Consider the following 12250-nt stretch of genomic DNA (forward strand, 5'->3'; position numbering starts at 1 on the left):
AAAAATAAAGGGAACGCTTAAACAACACAATGTAACTCCAAGTCAATCACACTTCTGTGAAATCACACTGTCCACTCAGGAAGCAACACTGATTGACAATCAGCTTCACATGTTGTTGTGCAAATGGAACAGACAACAGGTGGAAATTATAGGCAAGGCACCCCCAATAAAGGAGTGGTTCTGCAGGTGGTTACCACAGACCACTTCTCAGTTCCTATGCTTCCTGGCTGATGTTTTGGTCACTTTTGAATGTTGGCCGCGCTTTCACTCTAGTGGTAGCATGAGACGGAGTCTACAACCCGCACAAGTGGTTCAGGTAGTACAGCTCATCCAGGATGGCACATCAATGTGAGCTGTGGCAAGAAGGTTTGCTGTGTATGTCAGCGTAGTATCCAAAGCATGGAGGTCCTACCAGGAGACAGGCCAGTACATCAGGAGATGCGGAGGAGTCCGTAGGAGGGCAACAACCCAGCTGCAGGACTGCTACCTCTGCCTTTGTGCAAGGAGGAGCAGGAGAAGCACTACCAGAGCCCTGCAAAATGACCTCCAGCAGGCCACAAAATGTGTGTCCACTCAAACGGTCAGAAACAGACTCCATGAGGGTAGTATTAGCGCCCGACGTCCACAGGTGGGGGTTGTGCTTACAGCCCAACACCATGCAGGACGTTTGGCATTTGCCAGAGAACACCGAGATTGGCAAATTTGCCACTGGTACCCTGTGCTCTTCACAGATGAAAGCAGGTTCACACTGATCACATGTGACAGACGTGACAGAGTCCGGAGACGCCGTGAAGAATGTTCTGCTGCCTGCAACATCCTCCAGCATGACCGGTTTGGCAGTGGGTCAGTAATGGTGTGGGGTGACTGCATAAGTCCACAATTGAAAGGGAGGGCTCGTTCCCGAAATGTGTCTTGTCCTAGAAACCCTCAGATGTATGTGTCTCAATAAAAGATTGTTATATCATACATTTGGTCCTACTCTTCAATCATCAGTCCGAGCAGTGCTGGCGAGAAAGGGTTCCTTTATTTTTCACGTATCCTGTTCCATGTACAGTATAAGACTGGGTTCACACTGCAGTTTAGTTTAACCTTTAAATGCACCAGTACTTACATTTACATCCTGTAAATGAAGCAAGCACAAGAGCTGTGATCACTTCATGCAAAATGGGTTCCATATCAGCGGCCAGGGACCTGCCAATAAAGCAAGGTATCAGTGATCCCACTGATGTCCATCATTAACCCTTTAGATGTTGTGATCAAGGCAATCTTCTTCTATGGTCAGCCTTCTGTGTTTTTTCTTTTTTTTTTTTTTATCCTGGTCATCCCCTTTAAATATACTAGTATTTCTATGTTTTTGCATGTGTCCTTTCTTATTAAAGGACATTGTATTTTCACATTGTATGTGATGATGTCTGAGGAAATCTTGAAAAATTCTGAAAAATCAATGTAAAAAAGAAAAAAAGAATGCTATAGAAAATAAAATAATACTGCAATCGGAGAACAGAATCTTTAAATAACATGTTCCTCTGTTAAAAACATCACAACAGAGTGGAGGAATAACCGCTGATCATGAATGACGGCTTCATCTTTTACCTGTCAGCCCGAGATGGCTCTTCCTTGTCATCTGTGAAAAATTATCTTGGAGATTTTGAAATGTTCCCTTGTTTACTAAATTTCAGCTTTTTTTGAGACCCATTTTGAAATATTCCGCTAAAATTACAGACCCACCACCAATACACACAAACAACTCATCATTTATACTTAACATTTCCCTCTCCTGTTCTTCATATATAATATGTATACAAAAAACTAAATATGTGTATGTATGTTCCAGGATGAGTTCCAAACAGCTGGAAAAATCTCGATTAAACTTGGTCCACATGTTTCATAGATGTCAAATAAAAATATAGTAGCATTTAGGGATGTCCTGATACCAACAATGTCTTCAGCCAAAGAGTAAAACAGCAGATCCCGGATAGTTAAATCATACTTGGTTCAGCAGCAGGATGACATTGGTTCGTCAACAGGATGTTTAAAACTCCCGGGCAGTCTCTGCAGCCCGAGAGTAAAGTGATTAGGAGATATACCGGAAGTCCCATACAAGTCTCAAGCTCCAGAGATTGTGCATGAGTTTTAAACATCCTGCCCCCAGACCAGCATCATTGATAAGTATGATTTAACTGTCTGACAAGAAAATGCAGAGAATAGTTAGTACTGGGGCAGGAAAAGGGGACAGGGAGGTGGGGGAGAGAAGATTTATGGCAAGCTGTGAGAAGTTTGGGGGCAGAGCTGCTGCAGTTAGAAGTATAGGTGGAATGAGCAGCCTATTAGTGATAAACGGCAGGGACCATATTCAAATTTGCGATATTTTGCGAATAAATGGACGAATATTCGTCCTATGTTCGCGAAATTCGCATATTCGTTATGTTCATTCACTTTTTTCTTCCATGCAAAAATCATAATGAAATTCATATAGTGCGCATGCGCGATTATATCTTTCAACTAACTACCACTATACCCTACACTAAAACCTATCTGCTAAACTAACCTACCCTATTTAAAGCTAAAAGAAGGGAGGGATGTGACCATGTTGACTTGTTTACTGAGTAGCTTCTTCACTGTGCTGTACTACAGTGTTTTGTTTTGTTATGTATTGTTCTTATCCTTGCAAAATAAAAATCTTGAATCTGAAAAAAATAAAAGAAGGGAGGGATCAGTGTCCTCTGAAAGTGCCTATATTTGCGAATATTTGCATATTCGCTTTTACGAAATATTTGTGCTCCACACCGACTCACACAGTAAATAATATTGGAGCCTTCTTTGGACCACAAGCTGAAAGCTGGGAGAGATGATCACTTTTTTTTTTTTACACAGTATACATAGTTGTTGTGATGTGTACTGTGAAGAAAAAAAAAAGAATAATCGTCATTATTAATATATATCTCTATATTCGCAATAATAATTCGCATTTCACATTTCGCTCAACACTACAGCCTATCCCTCTTGGAGCTTCAGGAGACTTGAAAATCTTGGTGACCCACAGTGTGCCACTTAGCTTTCCCAGTCACCTGAAGAGCACTGATATGGTTGTTTTACCAGACAGATATTCTCTTTAGAAAACTGGAAAAGCTGGATGGTTGGCAGTACACAGTGCAGGGCTCACAGTACTCCTCCAGCTTTCCCAGTCTCATAGTAACATAGAATATCTTGCCATGTAACAACCATTTGACCCATCTAGTCTGTCAAATATTGTGAATACTATGAATAGTCCCAGATCCTATCTTATACTGCATGAAGGACAGCCTTATGCCTATCCCATGCCTATCCCCCTATCATATATCTGGTGAAGCAGTCATTTTGGAGACATGAAGAGAAGTAGCAGATGTTCTCAGCTAGTTTTTTTTTTAGCTGAAGACTATCATCTGTAAAGACAGTACCATTATGGGCTGAAACCTATGGTGTGTCCTGGAACAATCCTCTAAGATGGGCCTATTGTCCACACAGCAGAGGCAGCCATTAAGACCCAACGCAAGGCTTCCAAGAATTTGGTCTTTAAATCACAAGAGATAATTGAAATCTCTGAATCATTACCATCTCCGGATTTCCACTATATGAGACAAAGGGAGTACTTACTTTAAAAAGCTATGAGTAATGAAATGAAAGGAAGTTGGAATCATACGTGTATTCATGTATAAAACATTAAGAGCGAAAAACACTTGAATGGAGCCTTATTTGCTTTTCCATAATCAGTAATGAAAGCCATTGAATGGCGCTAATTGTATTTGATTGCCTCTTGCAATAAGCAAACACTTTTCAGCCTCGGCAAATTGAGGTAATATTTAGGGTGCTTGTCCCAAACAGAATGAAATATAATTTGTGAGGTTTTTTTTGTTTTTTTTTGGCGGTAAATCAGCCTCGGTGGTTGATGTACATGGCAACATTTAATTGTGTGGTGGGCGGTAAATGTCATGTCGAAAACATAAAGTTCCAAACAGAGCATTGGATTCATGGGTATTATGCTCAAGTCAGACTTCCAGATCCACTCCCGCTCAGATCGTGAGACAGGAAAAAGGCAATCACTCAGCAAACATACATTAGCATTAAAGATGATTACGGTGTAATTTACAGGGGCAATCTCGTATTTCAAAGTGATGGAATATTGCTAGGATGCGCCATCACCTGCTGATCAGGGCCGGTGGTTGCTGTACATGGTAAAGCTGTGATGGGAACATTGTCCTAAATCAGCCCTTTGTCCCAGATCCCTATCAATCATAAAGTGATGGCAGATATTAAATGGAATAAAATGCAAACTAATTAAACTTATTTTGAACACATAACAGTTATTTTACTACCTTTGTGTGGTCTTTCCTTCTACTCTTAATTTAAGTGGTCTGCTCTGTTGTCTTCATTAGTCCAGCTCCCTGTCTCATGTACATCATGTAATTGGCTTCCTGTTCCTATTATACACTCTAGCTGGGAATTAATTGTCAAATGCTTTTTATTGAACATATAAGTAATAAAAAAAGAAACTAATGCAAGCATAGCTATAAGTCATGAATTGTGTTTTTACAACAATGAAGATGTTATGTTGGGACAGGGAGAAATGCAACCTAGCTCTCACACAGAACCCCTTTCCCTGCCTACTTATGTACCTTCCCTAAACACCTAATCCACAATTGGATGATAGCCCTGCACTGGAATAAAGTTCAAAACAAAAAAATAAAACCCCACCTATTACACTCACATGAGCCTCTATCTTACCCCTCATAGTGGTAAGAGATAAGAGTTTGATGAAGTCCTGGCTAGAGTGTACAGCAGGAACATGAAGACCATTACAAGATGTAGACCAGACAGAAAGTTGAGCTAATAAGACAACAGAGGAGAACATTTTTATCAGAAGCAGAAGGACTTTACCAAGGAATATGACAAACCCAATGTCAGTGCTGTTGGCATACATCATATGATGCATCCATCAGTCTATTGTTTTTGGCTGTCTGCTCCTAGAATGGAAATAAGAATCTTGATGAGAACAGAGTCCTAGCAAATAAATACTTAATAGACTTAAAGGAGAACTCCAACCAAATTAAATGACTTTTATATAGCTGCACATGATAAAGTTATATAACTTTGCAATGTGAAGTGTAATCTTTGCTAAGCACATACCCTGTTTCTCTCAGCTTTTCCTCCAGGCAGAAAGTCCAGGAGATGTTACCACACTGATGGCTAGTGTCTACCATAGACAACACTTCACACTCTCTTATCCCCAGCTCAGAGAGCTGACAGCTTCAGAATGCCATGTTTGATTGGCTGGAGGGCAACACACACCCCTCCCTGCTGACTCTCTCAGCAGCCCCTCCCTGAAGCTCACACAGGAAACAAGCCCAGTGTGTGGAGTTTTTTGCTCACTCAGCAGGATTTTCAAAGGGTCTTTATGGGGGCTATGCGGGTCTGATTTTGAAACAAATCAGCTGGGATGCTTTGAGGAGTCATGGTGAGCTTATATATAACTTATTTAGGTTGTTTTTTTAACCACTTTTGACTGGATGTCTCCTTTAAACCTATCATACATATGTTCATAGTGCTTTCTACTGTATAAAGTCTTGTGTTTTCTCAACAGATGGAAAACCATAGGTTGCCTTGGCATCATTTAAACCAAACTGAGTTATAAAACATTTCCAAGCCTCCCCTCTGTGGTCTACACCTTAATATACAGAGCCATTCAATAGATTATCTTTAATATTTAATCTGAGCAGAATGTTCCTCTATTCATCCAGGCTCTCGCTCAGCAGGATCGCCAAATAATGTGTGCTGTATAGATATATGCTGTATAGATGTTTCTATGTAAGATGCAGTATGGAGTGACAATACAATATGTTTGGCTGGGGAAGAAAAAAAAAACAATCAAGAAAACATCAATTCCATGCAGACGCGCTGAAGTCTGTATGTGCAGAATTCATAGAGCCGTGCTGACTGCAGCTCGAGACTTCTGTATCATTTATCGGTTTGCAAACAAAGCTTTAGGCATTGACCTGTATTGACTGGTCCAGTTAACGCTAAAGCTGAAAATTGCTTAAGTAAATCTTTGCCAGAAAATTGTTTCTTTTCTGTCTACAAATGATCAAACCCAGGATAAAATGGAATAATGGTCATTAATAGAAAGCAGACAGGAAAACCCTGGGGATCTTTATCTATTGCTTCTTGCAATTTTTCACCCACTGTTATTAAAACATAGCTTTTTGGTCTCTTGTTTAGTTCATATGAGCCATTTTTTTCATATTCGAGGGACTAAATACCACAGTGGTACTCCAAATGGCTGCAATTGTAGATATGGACAGAGAAAGCCTAGCTAGGGTTGGTACCTAAAGGTGTATTCTGCTGCTAGACATCCATTGGATAGGGGATAAGATGTCTGATTGCAGGGGTCCCTGTGATCTCCCGCAGCACTCAGCATTCTAAACAAACACTTGGTTCCGACAGCAGTGGTCGTGACGTCAGGGCCAAGCCCTTCGTGACGTCACAATTACGGCAGCCCGCTGTAATCGTATATGACTGAAGGAGCAGATTACAAATAAACTGTCACCTTATAATACTACCACCTATGTACAACAGTAGAACTACTACAATACTGCCCTCAATTTATAATAATATAACTGTTACACTATAATTCTGCACCCTATGCAACTAGAATCTAACTATTAAAATACTTCCATCTATGTACAAGAATATAACTGTTATACTGTAATACTGCGCCCTATAAAACTAGAATTTAACTATATGCTCTTCCCTATGCACAAAAATAAACTACCATAATATTGCCTACTCTGTATAGGAATATACCAACTATAACACTACCACGATGCACAGGAATATAACAGCTATAATAATGCCTCCTACCGTATGCACAGGAATATAACTACTACAATATTAGTTCTATGTACAACACTATAACTTCTATAATACTGTTCCTATATACAAGAATATAACTACTACAATACTGCCTCCTATATACAAGAATATACCTACTAAAATACTGCTCCTATGTACAAGGAAATAGCAACAATAATACTGTCCCCTATGTTCAAGACTATAACTACTATAATACTGCTCCTCTGTATAAGAATATAACTACTATAATACTGCTCCTCTGTACAAGAATATAACTACTATAATACTGCTCCTCTGCACAAGAATATAACTACTATAATACTGCTCCTCTGTACGAGAATATAACTACTATAATACTGCTCCTCTGTACAAGAATATAACTACTATAATACTGCTCCTCTGTACAAGAATTTAACTACTATAATACTGCTCCTCTGTACGAGAATATAACTACTATAATACTGCTCCTATATACAAGAATATAACTACTATAATACTGCCTCCAATGTACAGGAATATAACTGCTTTAACACTGCCATCTATATACAAGAATATAACTACTATAATACTGCTCCTATATACAAGAATATAACTACTATAATACTGCTCCTCTGTACAAGAATATAACTACTATAATACTGCTCCTCTGTACAAGAATATAACTACTATAATACTGCTCCTCTGTACGAGAATATGACTACTATAATACTGCTCCTCTGTACAAGAATATAACTACTATAATACTGCTCCTCTGTACAAGAATATAACTACTATAATACTGCTCCTCTGTACGAGAATATAATTACTATAATACTGCTCCTATATACAAGAATATAACTACTATAATACTGCCTCCAATGTACAGGAATATAACTGCTTTAACACTGCCATCTATATACAAGAATATAACTACTATAATACTGCTCCTATATACAAGAATATAACTACTATAATACTGCTCCTCTGTACAAGAATATAACTACTATAATACTGCTCCTCTGTACAAGAATATAACTACTATAATACTGCTCCTCTGTACGAGAATATAACTACTATAATACTGCTCCTATATCTACTATAATACTGCTCCTCTGTACAAGAATATAACTACTATAATACTGCTCCTCTGTACAAGAATATAACTACTATAATACTGCTCCTATATACAAGAAAATAACTACTATAATACTGCCTCCAATGTACAGGAATATAACTGCTTTAACACTGCCATCCATGTACAAGAATATAACTACTTGAATACTGCTCCTATATACCAGAATATAACTACTATAATACTGCTCCTATATACAAGAATATAACTACTATAATACTGCTCCCTATATACAAGAATATAACTACTATAATACTACCTCCAATGTACAGGAATATAACTGCTTTAACACTGCCATCTATGTACAAGAATATAACTACTATAATACTGCTCCTATATACAAGAATATAACTACTATAATACTGCTCCTCTGTGCAAGAATATAACTACTATAATACTGCTCCTCTGTACAAGAATACAACTACTATAATACTGCTCCTCTGTACGAGAATATAACTACTATAATACTGCTCCTATATACAAGAATATAACTACTATAATACTGCTCCTCTGTACAAGAATATACCTACTATAATACTGCTCCTAAATACAAGAATATAACTACTATAATACTGCCTCCAATGTACAGGAATATAACTGCTTTAACACTGCCATCCATGTACAAGAATATAACTACTATAATACTGCTCCTATATACAAGAATATAACTACTATAATACTGCTCCTATATACAAGAATATAACTACTATAATACTGCTCCTATATACAAGAATATAACTACTATAATACTGCTCCTTTGTACAAGAATATAACTACTATAATACTGCTCCTCTGTACAAGAATATACCTACTATAATACTGCTCCTATATACAAGAATATAACTACTATAATACTGCCTCCAATGTACAGGAATATAACTGCTTTAACACTGCCATCCATGTACAAGAATATAACTACTATAATACTGCTCCTATATACAAGAATATAACTACTATAATACTGCTCCTATATACAAGAATATACCTACCCTAATACTGCTCCTATATACAAGAATATAACTAGTATAATACTGCCCTCTATGTATAAAAATACAAGCATTATAATACTGACCCCTATGAGCAAGAATAAATATTATAATACTGCCACCTATATGCTAAAATATAACTACCACTTTTGTCTCAACCCCATTCTTAATAGTCTGTTAGCTCTCTCGAGTGTGTAATATCATAATGTCTGATACTCTTCTTTATTTGTACCCCCGTAAGTTGTAAAGTGATGTAGAATCTGCTAAGGCTATATAAATAAATATTTTTATTATTATTAGTAGTAGTAGTACTTGTGGTAGTAGTAGTAGTAGTAGTAGTAGTAGTAGTAGTAGTAGTAGTATTGTTATTAATTTTTTAATAATAATAATAAAAAAAATATATTATTATTATTAGAATTGTTATTATTATTTATAGAATTATTATTACTACTATAAGACTGCCCCTATGTAAAAGTGTGGTAAAGAACATAGACCTAGAATGTGTAGGAGAGGTTTTATACCTGACTGCACTTACTTTTCCAATATGATGCCCCAGATAAGCAGCCGCAGCCTCCAGTAAGATGTAGTGTACAATATTGTTTCTGTTTTAGTTACAGAACAGACAATAAGTGTTAGAGAAAACTCTCTGCTCGGAAACATTGTCAGCTGCGTTGTGATAACATAAGAGGCTTTCTTTGCAAACTCAAATATCTCTGTAGCACCATATAGGGAACCATATAGCCTTCAGTAATCCACCTTCATTTTACAGTTCCGGGAGTCAGGTATTGAATTGAGTTTGAAAACCCTCTCTAAGAAAAATATTTCCAGAAAGTCGTTCATGTGTGAGATGGACAATAACCTCTTTTATGCGGCGCCTCTGTCCTCTGGGGTTATTTTTTTCAAAGGAATGCGATTGTTTTATGTGAGAGTGACAGGTTTGCATGTTCCCCCCAGAACGAACCCTTAAATGTCCGGCCTAAAGCAAAATATGTTTGAAGTCACAAATTATAATTTCTCAGGTGCGACTTATTTTTCCTCCTTGTTACCGAGCCAGCTGCCTCCTCGGCCCTGCTTTATATTCGCCATCGGAGACGTGACGTGGCGGTTTATGTGAATTTTAACCCGCGTTTACAATAACTTGTGATCCGCCGGAGCGGCTGCAGGCGCTAATACAAATGAAAGAGAATTTCTATTTTGAATAATTGAGTGATAGATGTCATGCTGTTTTTTTTCTTTGTTTTCTACCTCGCTCCTTAAGAGATGAAACTCGCGATAAAGTCCTGAATATTAATAACATCTTTTTACGGTGACACAGCTGTGCCTCACCGCTGTCGATGTCTAAGAATTTAGACGTGGACTTGTTTAGTCATTTAGTGGGGAACAGTTGGTGTGTTAAGAATCCAAAGGAACTCGCCGAGCAATCCAGATATTTGTGTTTGACATCGAGGTTGGGATGAAAAATATCCCACGGAGTTAACAGAAAATTAAGAAGTAGCGGCCACACAGGGGGGATTTATCTAGGGCACGGTGTACAGACAAGAAGAATTCTGTACACCAGAGGTAGAATGCAAGGATGAAGTTTATTTCGATATGTTGATATATACATTATATGGACATAAAGACACCTCTACATTACACCTACAGGAGCTATTTCTTTTTTTTTTCTTTTACATTCCATACCCATCCTAGGCAATAAAGGGGTTATCCACCATAAGGCGATTTTAGTTCTTACCTGCCCGACAGTAATGGAAATGCTTAGGAAGGATCTGTGCTTGTCCTGGGGCTAAACTGCAGTGTTGTGAGTTTAAAATAATGCTGCTTTCTTTTTGTGAAATGGCTATTTCCTTTTAGAACTCCCTCCAACTACAAGTCCCAGGATCCCTTGTTTGTAAGTGTGAGGTCTCTTCTCTCCTTCCCACACATCAGTCACCCCACCTATGGCAACACACATGTGACAATTCCCTGTAGCTATGTGCAGAATGATCTCCCCTCCCCACCCAGTGTTTGCCCATTGAAGCACAGCCAGACTCCCTTTGCACCTGATTAGTGATGTAATGGCTTGGGCTGCACTGTAACCTGGGAAAAGCTGAGATGACACTCATTTTGTTAAAAATGAACTTTCGGGCATAGATCACATTAGAATTGCAGACCAGCCATTAAACACAGGTACAGACACTATATTATAAACTGCACTAACTTTCCAGCCCCTGTAGCACAGTCAAATAAAAAAAAATCCTGGAATACCCCTTTAATAATAAGTTGCTTCCCTATAAATACTTTATACAAGATTTTGAAGGTGTCTGAGGGAATTTTTGCCCATTCATCATGTGCTAATGGAAGCTCCAAATACTAGTAATGGTGATTTACCCAAGGAGAACTCTTACCCCCTTTGCCAATTCATCCATTCATCATTTGTGGGGTCAAACATTGATGTTGGAGAAGAGGGTCTGGCTCACAATCTCTGTTCTACTTTACCCCAAAGGTATTGTTTGGGATTGAGGTGAGGGCTCTGTGTTGGCCTGTCAAATTCCCCCTCTACCCACCATGTCTTTATTGATCTTGCTTTGTTTACTGGGACACAGTCATGCTTCTTCAGAAAAGAGCCAAACCCAAAGTGTACTCATTCAATTGTACACAATGTCTTGGTGCTGAAGCATTAAGTTTTTCCTTTATTGGAACTAAGGGGCCTAGGCCGATGCCTGAAAAACAACCCTATAGTATTATCCCCCCTTTACCTAACTTTATATCACAATGTAGTCAGGCAGGTAATGTTCTTCTGGAATTCACCAAACCCAGACAGTGTGAACCATCACTCCATAGAACATGTTTCCTCTGCTCCAGGGTCCTGCGGTGGTGGCTTTACATCACTCCATGTGACTCTTGGCATTTTCCTTGGTGATGTAAGGCTGGCATACAGCTGCTCAGCCATGGACAGATAGGATTTGGTCTTCGCCATTATTCAGCAGAGTCAGCAGAGCATGGGGAATTTTATGCCCTATGTGCCTCAGCACTTGGCAACCCCAATCTGTAGTATAACATGGCCTCTACTTCGTGGCTGAGTTCATTAAGAAGGACATGACTGACCTTGAGAGGGTGTAGAGGAGGGCGACAAAGATAATTGATGTTATGGGAGGATTACAAGACCAAGACAGGTTATCAAGCTTGGGGTTATTTAGTCTGGAGAAAAGACGTCTTAGGGGCGATCTGATCATAATGTACAAATATATGAATGGACAGTACAGAGATCTTTCTAGTGATCTTTATATCT

At 38.5% G+C, this 12250-nt stretch overlaps 1 protein-coding gene across 1 annotated transcript in view; it reads left to right on the top strand.

Moving 5' to 3' along the window:
- The window catches only part of CNTN5 (contactin 5), a 1441523-nt gene that overhangs the window by 119587 nt on the left and 1309686 nt on the right, over positions 1 to 12250 (top strand). The gene's annotated exons all lie outside the window — the stretch shown is intronic.

This window comes from Hyla sarda, chromosome 2 (assembly GCF_029499605.1).
Source record: "Hyla sarda isolate aHylSar1 chromosome 2, aHylSar1.hap1, whole genome shotgun sequence".
NCBI lineage: Eukaryota > Metazoa > Chordata > Amphibia > Anura > Hylidae > Hyla > Hyla sarda.